Source organism: Astatotilapia calliptera, chromosome 17 (assembly GCF_900246225.1).
Source record: "Astatotilapia calliptera chromosome 17, fAstCal1.2, whole genome shotgun sequence".
Taxonomy (NCBI): domain Eukaryota; kingdom Metazoa; phylum Chordata; class Actinopteri; order Cichliformes; family Cichlidae; genus Astatotilapia; species Astatotilapia calliptera.
Window position 1 is genome coordinate 18,942,880 of NC_039318.1, and position 15,898 is coordinate 18,958,777.

The 15,898-nt window shown below is 41.1% G+C and overlaps 1 protein-coding gene across 2 annotated transcripts in view; it reads right to left on the reverse strand.

Annotated features, from left to right (window-relative positions):
- The window catches only part of grip1 (glutamate receptor interacting protein 1), a 67,249-nt gene that overhangs the window by 50,434 nt on the left and 917 nt on the right, over positions 1–15,898 (reverse strand). The gene's annotated exons all lie outside the window — the stretch shown is intronic.

Here is a 15,898-nt window from a genome sequence, read left to right on the forward strand (position 1 = left end):
GCTGACCTTTGACCCCTGTCATGTCCTGGAAGCTCATGTTTCCCACGCTGCGCTGAAGCCTGACAGGCACAAAACTTCTGATGGAAAAATGACAGCGCACACACACACACACACACACACACACACACACACACACACACACACACACACACACACACAGTAAATGCATTGATTACTGGATCAGCAGCGGGAGTGAAGGAGAAGCTTCAGATTTTGTGGATCCTGCTGCACTGACACCTTTTGTCATCTGATAAACACATTTTGAAGCTGTTGGCAGAATAAAATCAGCACTCTGCTTTCATCCAGGTGAGAATGAAGTCATGTGGAGTCAAGGTTTTTTTTTTTTTTGTTCCACTCTGAAAGTGACGTTTACACCCGGAAGGAGAATCTGCTGCAACCATCTCCAAACAGCATCACGTCTTAGACTGTGCACGTGATTTATTTTCCTTTTACAGTATAAGAAACACAAATCTAAGGCACATGACTTAAAGCTTCAGAACACAACTGCAGACCACGCGTGAACCGAGCAGCTGGATCTGCTTTCATTTCTAAGAATTTCTGATCTCACAGCGACTCTAAAACTGAATCAGTTGCAGCTCAGGTCTGCTAAATGTTATAGATGCAAACCTGTCTGTAAGGGCCTCTCTGCCGGGTTTAACTCAGCATGTCGTTGTCTAGTGCAGGAGATGTTTAAAGGTTGCAGCACTCGCTCGTTGCTAGCAGAAAACTAGCTGATTAGGAAGATTACACTTATCTCAATGAGACGTTTTCCTGTGTAATAATATTCAACATAGCTATCAATACATTTTTCAAAAAAATGCCTCTCTGTGTAAAATGGGTTTAAAAACTGTGGGAAACCGTTTTTCCGTGATTTGAACCGAGGGAACAAATCGTGGCAGGATCAGCCTGATGTTATTTGTATCCCACTGTAACTTTACTGTATAAAGAGCTAATATCTCCAAAATGTCAGGAGTGGTTAGTCATTACAAGAAGTGTTTGTGAACTAAAAATCATAATGTGGGATACTGTTTGTCTGTGATTTGAACAGCCCAGCGCTGCTCCTGGAGGGAAAAGCAATTCTGCAGGCTTCACCTTGGCACTTGTGCAGGTAAAGCCGAAGGGAATTTGATATACCTTTATTAGTCCCACAAGGGGAAATTTCATAAGGCTGCCGACCTATTGCACGCAATGGCGGTGCCATCTTACCCTCCGACCATACATACATTACACAAAACATCACATGGGGAAGACAGGTCAGAGAGGTATAACAATGGAAAAATGCACCACAGGAGGAAAGATAAGGAGAAACAAAAATAACTCCCCCCAGACTGAGCTCCAACAGGGAGATCAGTTTGAGAACAGCAAAAAACACCTCTGCACATGAAAAAACTCTTAATACACCAAAGAAACACATGACAAGCAACAGGGGTGGGTAAAGGGTGAGAGACAGCCTGTGCGCAGGTCTCCTTGATCCACCGTCAGCATCGGAAGGAATAAGCGTCAAAGGCGTTTGGAAAGCGACGGGGGATGAGTGTGTGCATATCAGTGTATATGTGTGTGCGTGTCCAGAGTTCAGCTGAGACAGTGTCCTTCGCCCTGCCAGGCTAAGTAAACAGTCTTCCAGCCAATCCAGGTGGCCTTGCATAGAATGGGAAGGAACAGACTCAACACAGTCGTTATCAGGGAGATTTTGTTCGGCTCCAGCCTTGAGACCGCAGCTGGCGCCGAAGGGGTGTCCGCATAAGTGATGGTGGTTTTTACTTTAGTGCAAACAGCTCATATGAATTTCAAAGCAGTTCTACAGTCCAACAGTGGTCTCTCAATCTCCCGTTGGAGAGCCGCGAGCTTCGCCATACTTGCGTTCTGTTATTTTGTCATTTCTTGTGCTCAAGGAGCTGATTCTGAGAACTCACGACAGTGTGCCTCCCTGACATGCTTCACCATATTTTCTAGTCTTTGGCTTAGAATGAAGTTGGTTTGGAAACATATTCAGCGATGCTTCATCTCTTGCTTTGCGTTAGTGTGGCCGCCCCGTGCTAGCAGTGTCCAAGCGTTGTTGTTTTTTTTTTTTTACCCTTTTCATACCGCGCCCCCCCTGCAATGGCTCTGCGCCCCACCTAGCGGGCGGGCCCCACACCTTGGGAAGCTCTGCTCTAAACTAACACAGGATGTCATGCTGGTCGTTTTTCACCTTTTTCCTAATGTTTGATTAGTGAGTTCATGGTGAATACAGCTGCGTCTCTGCCTGCAAGACCTGGACTACAGTACGGTCGTTTAGACAGTGTTTTTAAAGTTTCTCGCATGAGCTGCTCTCACAACACAAGAGCTGCCATTAAATGTGAGGGAAGAAAAAAAAAACCCAAAAAAAAACCCCACATCAGCGGGCCCTAAAATTAGACTGGCTCCGCCTCCCTCACCTGTCAGACATGCCTGGGGCTTTAACGGCCCTCCAGGTGCCAGCGGGGCAGATGGTCGAGTCACATTTACTGACACAGGTGACAAAAAGAGAGAGACGGAAAGGGAGAGTGATGCTGCTGCTGCTAAAAATGACAAGTGAGGCTTCATTTGCATATCGCTGTCAGGATTCTGCTGCTCTGCAACCTGATTGGCTGCCTGCCTGCGTGTGCGTGTGTGTGAAATCCTTTTCTCCACGCTCCTCTCTGAGAAAGACTTTATACCCTACCTCCCCCTGGTGGTCACTCAGAGAAGCTGCAGCTTTTAAAAGACAAGTCTGAGGAGAAGACAGAAAGTGTCAGACGCTTTAGACGTCCAAATCCTGCCAAAAATACCTATGATTTAGCTGGGCAGACGTGCAGACAGCGATTGATAAAGCCGGAGGGAGGACAGCAGAGACGTAGAGACCCAGAAACCAGCAGAACAAAAGAGAGCCTTAATGGACTGCTGAGTGACTGACCCTGATTCCTAATGGACACAAACACATGACGCATTGACTTTCATTCATTCCCCGAAGGGTCGGCCTAACCTGAACACAGACCAGAGGAAAAAAAAAAAAGCAGCTGGGTAACAGCTGTCAGGAGCCACACAGATTCATCTCAGAGCAACAAAGAGGTTCAGTCAACAGAAACTCGTGTTATTGATCCAGAGGGGATCGCAATCCATCACACAGTGATTGGGCATTTCAGAAATCTAAAAGTTAGTTTTAGACTTGCAATTAAAAAATGTTGTTTAATTAAGGGACATTTCTTCCAGCTGCACCACTTTAATTGCTTTCAGTTTAAACAGGCTTTTATTTGAACACCTGGATTAACACCAAAAGCAAACATGTAGGTTTGAAATGAAATAAAGATTTTTATTGTGAGTTAGCATTTTCCTAGTTTTACACCGCTTTTACAACCTGACATGGAAAGTGTAGCAGCCTACATGAGAGTTATCTATTTCTATTCATATTTAAAGAGCTGGCTATTTTCAGCCAGCCTGGAAGATGAAATATGGCATTTTTAATTCATAATAAAAGTCGCACCTTTGTGGTTGTGCCACCCTGAAATCTGAGAGCAAACAAATCACTGGAAGTTGTTTTAATAATCACAATGGTTTTGAATGTATTGCTGCTGATAAATATATATATATAAAAATATAAATGTATTATTTTCAGAGTTGTATACAATAAGGATTTTTGAATTCATCATTAAAACAACTGTGCCACCGTTTTGGTGTTTAGATATGAAATTATAAAAAAATATTAATTATTTGAATGCAGTCAGAATATATTCAAACTAAAACAGTTTTTCAGGATGAAGTCCTGAAATCATGAATTAGAAATAAATTATTTTAAACAGAAATGATGCAGAGACACAAAGATCAGTCTGCACATGGCATCATTAACCTGAATATGAACAACAGAAGTGACTTCATCAGACTCCAATGACTCTCCTCTGCTTACAGAGAGAACGTTTCACTTCTGCTAATCTTTTCTTCATCATTAACAGTTTCAGTACTTTTATTTCCTGGTATTAAAGCATCTGCTGCTCTGGTTTTCAAGTAGTTTGTCACTTATCTGCTAGCATAGCATTGCCCTTTTGCTGTTGTAGCAGCCTTAGCCGCTGCGACCCTTTATGGTTATTTGTGCCGAGAGCTTCTTGTTAATGTTTGCAGGAGTGTCTGCTAAACACACACATTCACATGGTGAAGCAGAGCAGTTAAAGTTTCTGCCACCTTGATGTGAGCCTGTTAGCTTTAGCATAGCATTAACCAAATATGTATATGTATATAAGTTTAACAGGGAAGTTCTGCATGCCTGTCACCAATGAAATGAAACTGTGATGTTTAGCGGCTTCGTTACCTACAAACCTCAGCTCCACTACCTTACTGAAGATAGCGGGTGTACTTCTCTGGGCTCAGCACTGATAGGCTTTTACTCATGATGTAACCATGGAGCCCAAGTTGAAACTGGCTGGGAGATGCGCTGAGCTAGTTTAAAAAACTGGTGAACATAGAGAAAGTCTTTTATTAATTAATTTAACTGCATTATTATCAGAACAGAGCTAATTAGAAAAATGTCTCACAAATAAAAAACTCAGCAGCAACCGCTTCCTGAAGGTAGAATATGGTGAACAAACAAAGATGGCCTCAGTATGTGACTACATTTCACAGTAATCTGACACTATGTCGACTGTGGGGCTGTGGCTGGTTTCTGTATGATGGTTAATCTGAATGTGGTGTGGGTTTAAGGCGGGCCGAGGACAGCCTGCACAGGAGTGCTAATGTTTTATTTTCTAATGCTGAACCTTAGAGAGAAAGAGGGACAAAGACAGTAATCGGGCAGCTGCAGCTGGCAAACACACACATGCACAATAATGGATAAAACAGATCAGAGAAAGCAGTGGAAATACTCTCCTCTCTCCCCGTCTCTGCAGGTTTCAGTGTCAGACTGACTGCTGGACCATCAGAGACACCCTAAGACACAACACATATGAGTGTGTGTGTATTAGTAAGCGTGTTTGTTAGTGTGTCCATGCTGGGCTTATTCAAGTAGAAAATGAGTGAGTGTATGCGATGCCAGAAGCTCGGCTGTCCACCTGGATGCTGCCCAAGGCTCAGTATATGTGCGAGTGTGTGTGTGTGTGGGATTGTGAGTGTCAGGATATAACAGATGAAGGGCAGTAAAGCAGATTCTCATCATGAGTCTCTTTCCTTCTGGTGTCCACAAATTAAACGTTTTTAAAGCTTCCTTGCTGCTAATTCTCTGATTTCATGTTCGGCTGTTAAATGCAGCTCGATGGTTGGAGGTCAAGTGATTGAGTCAGCCATTACTGAATTTTCCAGAATCAATAAACAGCACATTGGCAGTCTATACACATGCCTACACTGCCTCCTTCTCCATACTTGTTTCCTCTTACTAGATGCAGATGCTGGTTTTCCAAAGAAAAGCACTCTTGAATTGTTCTTTTGTTTGTTTGTGTGAGTGCGTGCGTGCGCGTCAGTCATAAAGTTTCATTTCACATTAATGTTTTGGAGACTGATCTCTGGTTTGCACCTTGAGGGGAACCCTTTTTACCATTGCAACGATCCTGAAAACCTCCCTCACAGCTGACTTCTGTGATCACTTTTAGGCTTGGGTATTGCGTTCTGCGCTGCTGGATGTTCTGATGGGGGTTCCTTTTTTAGCATTGAAAGGACCCAAAGATCATCCCCTATGGCAGCTTTCTGTGGACCTCCAATCACCTTGTGCCAAACCCTACTGTCTGCTGTAAAGTCTTAATAATAAATCATCTACTTCCTGGTCAATGCTCTACATTTGGCTCTGTGTTCTGAAGAAGGTTTTGTTAATCATGGAAAGAATTCTGTGGTCATCCCCTGCAGCTTTTTTTGTTTTGTTGATGGCAATAGTTTATCCTTTCACCAAAAATATACCAAACCCTTGATTTGGATTTGTTTTTCTGGTACGTCTCCAATGACCTTAATGAGGGTATTTCTGACTTGCACTGAGAGACTCTTTGAATGTGTGTTTTGGCTCCACAGCCTCAACTTTCAAATGCAACTCTGGAGCTTTGACCTACTTCATTTATGATGAAATATCAAAGAAATAGGCCACATAGGTCTGGAGATTACAGAAGTGAACTGTCAGCAAGTGTTAATATGGGTTAATGCATACACAGAACTTTTCTGAGCAACCATCCAGAAAACAGTCAGCCAGTCGTTAACCTTTAAAGAGTTCTTCCATATGTCTAAATTTGGTTGAAGTGAAATGTTTTCTTTTTTTAAAATACAATTTTCTGTTGACTATAGATCTAACAGGTCTAAATCTAAAGCTAATCATCTACTGCTTTTTCTGATCTGGATCATGGTTCCTTTTGACCAAGAGGACCAAAGACTTTACCCTGAGGTGGAGCCTAGACACCCTTTATGGGAACTTCACTCCCACCAGACCTTTGATTTCATTCAGTTAGTACCCACAGCTCAAGGCCACAGGTGATGGTAGGAACAAATATTGACCAGTAATATGAATTCTGTCACTTCTGAAATTGCTGCCTCAGAGAGGTTGATTGTGGGCAATCTATGGTGTCGCAAGCAACTTACTCTGGTAGGGCTTCCCAAGCTAAACTGGTCCCGGGTGAAGGGCCAAATTAAAGAGGACTTAAAGGAAAACCCAAGAACGAGGCGCCAGTGTACACTTGAACACAAAAACATAATTCCCGTGTATCCATAATGTGAATTAAAGACCTGAATCCAGGTCTCAATCTAAACATACTCTTCTTCTCTGTAATGTGCTCCAGAACGTCCTGGGTCCAAGATACGGCTTAGTCAACCCTAAACTTTTGTTCCAGGTGGGTGAGAGGCTGCTCATGTATATTACAAACAGGCAACAACAGAATAAATCACCTACTTTTATTTAACACATAAGACTCTTAGTGACCTCAACATTTCTGTGTTCGTTTGTAAGAAAATCCCGTCAGCCAAGTTCAACATTTGGCTTTAAAATCCCCGCAGGTCCACTTACTTTTGGTCATGTAGACGATTACACAATATTTGCACACACCTTAACAACATACACACTCACACACATTTAAATGGATGAAAAAGTCAGGAGATGACACACACAGAGTCAGCAGTTTGTTCAACAGAGTCGTGGTGTGTGTGTGTCTGTGTGTCTTGGTAAAATCTGTGAGAGACGATACGAATAATACATTAAGCTGAGAAATATGGATGTAAACACAAACACGCACACATACAGAAGCACATCTTCTATTTGAGGAGCCAGGCAATATGTCCTCATAATACTGGTGTCAAGTACAAACACACACACAGATTCAGGTCTGCTTCAGTAATCCTGAGGACAAAGATGAGCAGAGTTCTGACATCAGCACCTCTTAAAGGACACAGTGTGTATTTTACTGTGTGAGAGTCTGTCGCAGTATAGAAAACGATTTTGCGACAGTGTGTGTGTGTGTTTCAGTGTGTGTGTACTTGTGTTAAAGCCATTTTCTCTGCTTCTTAGCTGAAAAGCTTAAAACAGTGGGATGATGTCATGCTGTGACACACACTCTTTATCGCGCACTTGCACAGACACACACACACACACACACAGATGCAGCCTAATCATAACGCCCTTCTATGTGTGACTTCTCAAAGATTTTCTCGTCTTTTTAGGGAAAGAAACACTTTAAAACCCGTTTAATATTTTTAAAGAAACAAGTCGATCTGACAGCCGTTCAGCTGCTGCTCCACACGTGTCACATGACCTTCAGCGCCAAAAGGGAAGCTAAAAATTGACGACACAGTCTGACTGCACTTCACTGAAACAGCCACAAAATGTATTTAATGTTTCCATGTTATGACACATCCCTGACTTTACAATCACTTTATCATAGTCACCAAAGATCTTTTCAAACAAAAATACAATTTAATCTTCGATGACTCATCTGTGATCCAAATTGAGAAGACGGTTGACTGTTTGGGTCATTTTTCACCAAAAGATCTCAGTAAATAAACAACTACACAAACTGCATTTTCCAGCCTGTATTTGGAATACCTGGAATAATTATCTCATTGACTGGTTTAACAACTGCAGCTGTAAGTCTATGGAGGGCCGTAATTGCCAAAACACATAAATACAATTAAATGTTTAAGGAAAAAAACAACAACATAAAAACGAAATAAAAGAAATTTAAAGAAAATCTATAATATATAGATTAAATAAATAAAATCTAAACTTTTATTAAAATATAATAAATTCATTTGTTAATTTATTACATCTAATACAAATAAATCTATTCCCACAATGATTTTTTTGTTTGGTTCTAGATTTCATGGCACATAAATCAGAGACATTTATTTATTTATATTAATTTTGGCAGCAACTGTCCTCCATAAATCACTGTCTGTATGCCGGCGGCTGTAGTCTGGACTCTGTGTTTATGAGGACATCTGTGAGGTAGATGCTCCTGTTGAGCAGCACATCAAATCTGGCCACGGATCAGACTTTCAGAGCGGCCTGCAGGCGCACAGGTGCTGGACCCTTCTGGACCTGCCAGGTAAGAAATCGGGGTCACGCACCTGACGCTGTCACCGCTTGCATGCTGCAAAAAGCTGCCTGCTGCAAAAAGCTGCCTGCAGCATCCGTGTTCTCCTCCACAGGCTGGCCTCAGCTTCGTCAGTGAAGCCAGGAAATAATCATTTACTAAATCCACCACAGTTAAACGTGAAAGAGGAGACATAAAAACAGTCTGAAGAGCCTTTTCACCTCGTAAAAGTTAACAGAGCGCACGCACACACGAGCTAAAGCCCCATTCGGATGGGATTAACCTTACAGAGGGAAGCTGGGGTTAAATATTCCCCCGAGGTCTCTGGCAGGGATTTGAAACTTTGCAAGATTACAGGAACAGACGAGCAGAAAGCCGCTTAGAAATCACAGAGAAAGATTCTGCAGAACTTCCCTGAAAATCGCCACATTTTCATAAAAAATAATCCTGGGATAGCTTCCTTTAGATCCACCACATTTTAATCAGGAAGGTCTAACAGCTAATACAGCTGCTTCTAATGGCACCAGGTGCGCTTAAAAAAAAAAAAAAGAAAGGAAAAAAAAAAAGGGAAAGGCGTCATCATGATCACGTCAAACTTGTACAAGGCAGCGAGTGTAATAGTCTCATCATTAATTTCCAGTACTTCAGATGTCACTTTGCACCAAATTCTAAAGTAAAACACTGAACTTTAAACATATCTGAGCCCTCACATGTTAAATACTAACAAAACATGAGCTTAAAGAAAATTACACCTCAATATAAATGAAACTACAAATCTGTAAGAGACACTGAAAGAATGTGATATCAATGGATTCATGACAGCAATTAGAGGTCTAAGAGATGTTGACATAACCATCCATCTATCGACTTTCCACCTCTTCTCCGGGGCTCTGTCCCACGATGGAAGTTCAACATAGCCAGGATATGATTTCCCTCTCTGGCTTCATCCCTAAGGTTTCCCAATCCAGCTTGAAAGAGACAATGCTGCCAGAAGTGACCAATCAGAAACACAGACAGGTCTAATGGCAGCAGATCAAACTGCAGTATTAGGAAAAAAAATGGAAGAAAATGAAAAAACAATTTTAATCAAAATAATGGACTGACAGTTTCTGAGAATCTCGAGGGAGAAGGTTTTTCATTTGACGACGTCCATGGATACTCGACTTCAGACAGTCATTCACTGCAAAGGATTATTATCAAAGTATCGAAAACAATTACTAAAATGAAAATTATATTTGGTTTTACAATTACTTCTGGACCTCTGAAAATGGGGTAGTGTATGAAAATGCCTAAATTCTGGAGACTTGATGAAACACTTTTTATGAGAACAAGATCACATATTTTACTTAGGATCAGGGGTTACGCTTGGAGTTTGGGTGATTTCTTAGAGTATTTTAAATTAAATATCAGTAATTTAAGCTGTTAATTTGCTCACTTATGTTCTTGTTTTTCTGTCTTTCTACCTACAAATCAGCTGTTGTCACATCTAATCACTGCCTGAATTTCTTGAACATGAGAACATAAGATTTATTTTTATTTAACTCTGGGTTTCCCTGCTCAGTTAAGAAAAAAACTCATGGGAAAATTTAACTAATTAACCCAAAATTCTGCTCAGTTTTTCATCATTTTATCTCACGGGGCTCCTGCGTTACTCCTGACTCCTGTGTTTAGATTTAATTTCTCATTTTCTTTGAGTCAAATCCCTTTGAGATGAGTAGTGACATGAAGCAGTAGCGATAAACATGTAAGTATAGTAGTACACCGTGTTTCCGTCATGGTCTGTCTATGTATTATTTACCCGTTGTCTATATTTATTCTGCTGCTTTCAGCTGCGTGATATTTTTTTTGTCCTGTTGTGTTTGGGTCTTAGCGTTTAACATTTTGGTGTTTTGTTCTTTTTTCCCAGCATCCCGCTGTGAAGGACTATGACCAGTTTAGCTGGAAGCTGTACACACACGCGCACACACACGATTATATTATTATCTCTCCAGGAGCCCCACACACAGGTTTACAATACAACACCAAAGCAGCACCGTAACGTGTTTGGAAAATGGCTCTGAGGCTCAAACTGCTCAGATTGTAGAGGCTTTTTCAGTCACTTATACTCATCCAAAGCTAGGAATAATTATTGGGTTCATTATCAGTTAGTTTGTTTAATGATGCTTTTGTTCATTGTTTTGTCTGTAAATTGTAAGGACACTGTGAAAACATTGGTTTTGATTTTTTTTTAACAAGAAGCAATGGAAAATCCAAATACAGAGTTTACTATTTTTTTTAATCAAAAGAGTCTGAAACATGGGACACTGTTTGTTTATTTTATTTTATTTTATTTTATTTTTTTTGGGGGGGGGGGGGGGGGTTGTTTATTTGTTTTGTTTGGGGAAGTGCATAAGAAATTAGTCAAATATATCAATAAATCACATTTTATTTATATAGCTACTGAATTCATGCCAGACAACTTAAGGGCCCTTTTACTTTCAAGGCACTTACTTTTTGAAGCACTTACTGGTTCAAATCTTCGTGGTGTTCCCCAGGGCACAATTCTGGGGCTACCGTTATTAATTTTATATCTGATACACTCGGGACAGATTACTGAGACGTTTTCCATTAGTACCGTATTTTCACGACCATAAGACGCACTGTGCTAAAAGGCGCAGTCTCAGTTATGTGTGCCCTTACTGTATTTAACACACATAAGGCGCACTGGACCATAGGGCGCATACAAGTACCGTATGCGTATTTAAAAATAAAGCGGGAGCAAACCTGAATTCGGTACCTTACTCACATTTCTATTGCCGGTAATCGTCATCATCAACAACACACAAGTATACAAGTGTGCGTATTTAAAAATAAAGCAGGAGCAAAACAAAGTTTGGTACTCACATTTTTATCATCAATCAAACCCATCGAAGTCCTCATCCTCTGTGTCTGAATTGAACAGCTGCGCTAAATCTCCATCAAACATGCCAGGTTCACTGTCTTCACTGTCAGAGTCACTTTCCGTGCCGTGCGGCTCCTCGGAAACGATGCCGGCTTTTGCGAAAGCTTGAACAACAGTGCCAGCAGACATGTTAGCCCAAGCATCTACAATCCATTGGCAAATTGTGGCGTAACTCGCCCGGCGCTGCCTTCCACTCTTAGTGAAACTGCGTGGAAAAAACCACCTGGTCTCCTTACATACACCTCCCTCAGCCAGTCTTTCATCATTTCCTCATCCATCCAGCCTTTTTCATTTGCCTTAATGATGATTCCTGCTGGAAACTTCTCTTTAGGCAAAGTCTTTCGCTTAAAAATCACCATAGGCGGCAGTTTCTGTCCATTAGCATGGCAGCCAAGCACAACAGTAAAAGAAGACTTTTCATACCCCGTTGTGCTTATCGTTACCGTGCTGGTCCCCTTCTTCTCCACAGTGTGACTCACCGGGATGTCAAAAGTGAGCGGGACCTCGTCCATGTTTGTGATGTGGCTGGGCTGGATGTTTTTGTCGCCGATGTGTTTGCTGCAGTAGGAGCGGAAGATGGCCAGCTTTTCCTTATAATCCGCTGGAAGTTGCTGCGCTACCGTAGTCCTGGTCCGGATGGAAAAATGGCACCGTTTCATAAAACGAAAGCACCAAGACGGACCTCCTTGGAAATGTTCAATGTTCATCTCTTCAGCTAGTGAAACTGCTTTTAGCCGAATGGTGACCGTCGAAACGCTTCTCCCGCTCGCTCTTTGCTCGATGATCCACCGCTCGAGTCTTTCCTCCAACTCGGGCCACCTCGCCTTATGTCCGCGGAAACTCAGCTGCGTTTTCTTGACCTGCCGGAGCTTGTTTTCCAGCTTCCTCCATTTGCGAACCATCGATTCATTAATCTTAAATTCTCTCGCCACTGCTCGATTTCCATGTTCCTCCGCGTAGCTGATGGCCTTCAGTTTAAACTGTGCTTCGTAAGTGTGTCTCTTTGCCATTTTCAGGGTTGTTAAAACAATGATGTTCCGCATAATGCACATACCTGTCCTTTTATACAGGTATGTGCGATTGTCCCGGTATATACGATCAACGCCCACACTTCACCCTTTAACGTTCTCATGGTGTTCTCTACTACGTCCTCCTTACAACACATAGGGCGCACTGCGCTATAGGGCGCGCCGCACTTTTTGAAGAAAATCTAAGACTTTTAAGTGCGCCTTATGGTCGTGAAAATACGGTACCACTTATATGCTGATGACACTCAACAATGTTTAATTTGCAGTTACATAAAAAAGAGAGTGTTATAGTTTCACATTTCTCTTTCTGAAAATCAGCAAATGTTTGGGATTTATTTAAAATAAATTAAACTTTTATTTTGGTCTAGGCCGTCTGGAAAGAAATTGAAGGATGATCATAAATAAGCCTCAAATATGAGTCAATAAGCAAGCGATATTAATATAGTACTTTTTGCAGTCGGAAAAACAAGAAGTTTTTACAATGCGAGAATAAAATTATTTTATAAATGAGAATAAATGAATGAAATACATAAATGTGAACAAATTCAGAATGAAAAATTGGATTTTGACAGAAAACTAAAAGAAAAGATGCTCCTGGGATTATCATTCGTTGTTATAACCAAGTAATTAATAATAAAAAGGCAAAGATTTTATAAGAGGTCAATCAGCACGCTGTGGGTGGATAAGTAAGACGTGAAGACACGACCCCTTCCAATTAGGATATGTTTACATTTCATAGTTTCATTTATGAAGGAGATTAATTGGTACCCACTCAAATCGCAGGCTTCACTATTTTCAGAATTTAGCAGTTCAATAAACTTTATTCATCCTTTGTGGGGAAGTTAGACCTTAAACAGCTGCCCAGAATTTGGGTGCTCATCTGCCAAATTTATAATGAAGAGACAAAATTGTTGGCAACAGAGGAATTATTGCATCTTCAGTTTGTTGCACCACCCATTGGTATTCATGTAGGTCTTCTTAGTGCCCATAAAGGTTCACTACAGAGCTGGGATCATATTGGGAGCAGTTAAAGGTTAACTCTTACATTCATGACCCACAAATCTGGATAATGTTAAACACTTAGCTGTCTGTTCAGGTCTCTTCAGGAATAATGTGAATAAAAACACACCTCTTAAGTAAAGTGGAGAATGTGTGGCAGTGGTCATGAATAGTTTTTATAAAGTGAGCTAAAATGGTTTGCTGAATCTGACACAGAGTATAAAAGGAGGAAAACCTACTGTGAGTACACCTTAGGTGAGTGTTGACATGTTTGTTTCTATTCTAGCTTGGCCATGTGGTCAATCAAAATCTTCTTAAAATCAGGTTCATTAAACTTCAGCTTATTGTCATGACAGGATGCCTCTGTATAGACTCAAGTTTTATGTACAACAAAAGAGAGCTAATGATCATTTCTAATAAATACTGGATTATATTTAAAACCAATTACGTTATAATCAATATGACAAAATGTTCAATCCAATTTAGAAATGCCCAGATAAACAGGAGTTCACCTACTTGCTGAAGAGTGAAAAGTATCCACATACATTCTACACAGTGCTTTGGTTTGTGGCTTTCAAGACCACAGAAGAGCACAGTATGGTTAAAAAAAAAACAAAAAAACAAAAACAAAACCTTTGACACTAACTTTCATTTACAAATGATTGTTTAGTAAATGAAACCCCAAAGATATTTGAATTTATCCTACCAAAGACTACGATAACAAGCAATGTCTCCACATTCACGATACTTGGAACAAGCTTTTTTTTTTTTTTTTTATCTTTTTACCCAAACAGTTCGCTCACTGAAAAATAGAATAATAGGTGGTAGGCTTTGCCAAATAATCTGACTGATATTTTTTTATTCCCCTTATTAACTCTACCAAGAAGGTCAAACTATCCACTGAGGTTGAAGAAAGAGATGATGTGGCATCCAAAAGACAACAACTGTCCACTAGCTAGATTGAATCATTTTAAATGTAGACGGGATTAAAGTTCAAGACCCTAGCTGACTGTGGGGACATGACTCTTCTCTAATGCTTTTCCCAGCCCACACATGAAACAAAGCTGCTAGATTATTTCCCAACACATGAACAGGGTTCCATATCACCAATGACTTGATCGTGCAGAGCCATTAAAAAAAAAAAAAAGTATGTCCACCAATCACAGCTCCAAGTTCACCCGTGAAGCAAACCTCACTATGAAGTTCTTTTCTTGAGCCAGTCGGCCTGTTCTCACAGTAAAGAATGAGCAGTTGTTTGTTCATAGTAATAAATAATTGTACCTTGCTTTTTGAAATGGAAATGAACGTGTGCAACGTAAAATCAATCACAAGTCCAGTGAACATACTTATCCTGCTTTCTACCACTTAGAGTGACCAGAATTTACAGAACTAACTTCATCCATTTTCTACTGCTTATTCAAGGCTGGGTCACGGTGCAGCATTCTACTCCTCCACCTCCTCCAGCTCATCCAGAGAACACCAAAGCATTTCCACACCAGCTGAGAGATGAGTCTTTCTAACGTGTCTTGGGTCTACCCCTGTGGTATCCTACCAGGAGGACATGCCTGAACCACCTCACCTGTGGAGCAGTAGCGGCTTAACTCGGTGCTCCTCCCAAATGACTGAACTTCTCACCCTTAAGTCTAAGGGAGATCCCAGCCACCCTTTGTAGAAAGTTCATTTTTACCCCTTGTATCTTTGATCTCATTCGTTCGGTCAATACTCAGACCTCAAGGACCAGAGGTGAGGGTAGGAACGTAGACTGAACTTTGCTTTTACACTCAGATTATCCACAACGGACAGGTACAGCATCCACATCACTACAGACACCACCCGAGGTACTCAAAATCCTCCACTTTGGGCAGTAACTCATCCCGCAAAATGACCTTGTTTTAACTAAAACTGGAGTCATGGATTCAGTTAGTAGTAGGGTAATTTTCCCATAGACTTCTATTCAAATGTCAGACTTTTTGCAACCAGGAGTGTCGCCCCCTGGTGGGGTCTGAAAAGAAAGTTGCATCCATGTTTATACTGTATTTAGGAGGACCTGTGCCGATAAGGACAGTGAAGATGGCCCAGTCTTGCTATTTATTGGGCTTTGAGTACGAAGACAAAACAAAGCTTGGTCGTTTTGGGTCAGAAGAGTCTTGACCAGCATGCACAAAACACATCTCCTAAAGAACACACTTCCTACATACATCCTAACTGACTAATAAATTGCTTTTTCGAGCTGTCACTGCAGCTCACAAGAACTCAGAGCTGCCCATCAGCAAGCTTCCAGAGGCTGGCCAACTGGATGAAAGGGAGAAGGGTCTTATAGAGAGAGCAGAGTGGCGATAAAACAGCTTATTTTGGACATGGAGGCACAGAATTAGATTATTAAAGCTTACTCTGAACGTGAATGATGCAAAAGGCATAAATGGTTCCCTTTAACAAACACCACAAAACAT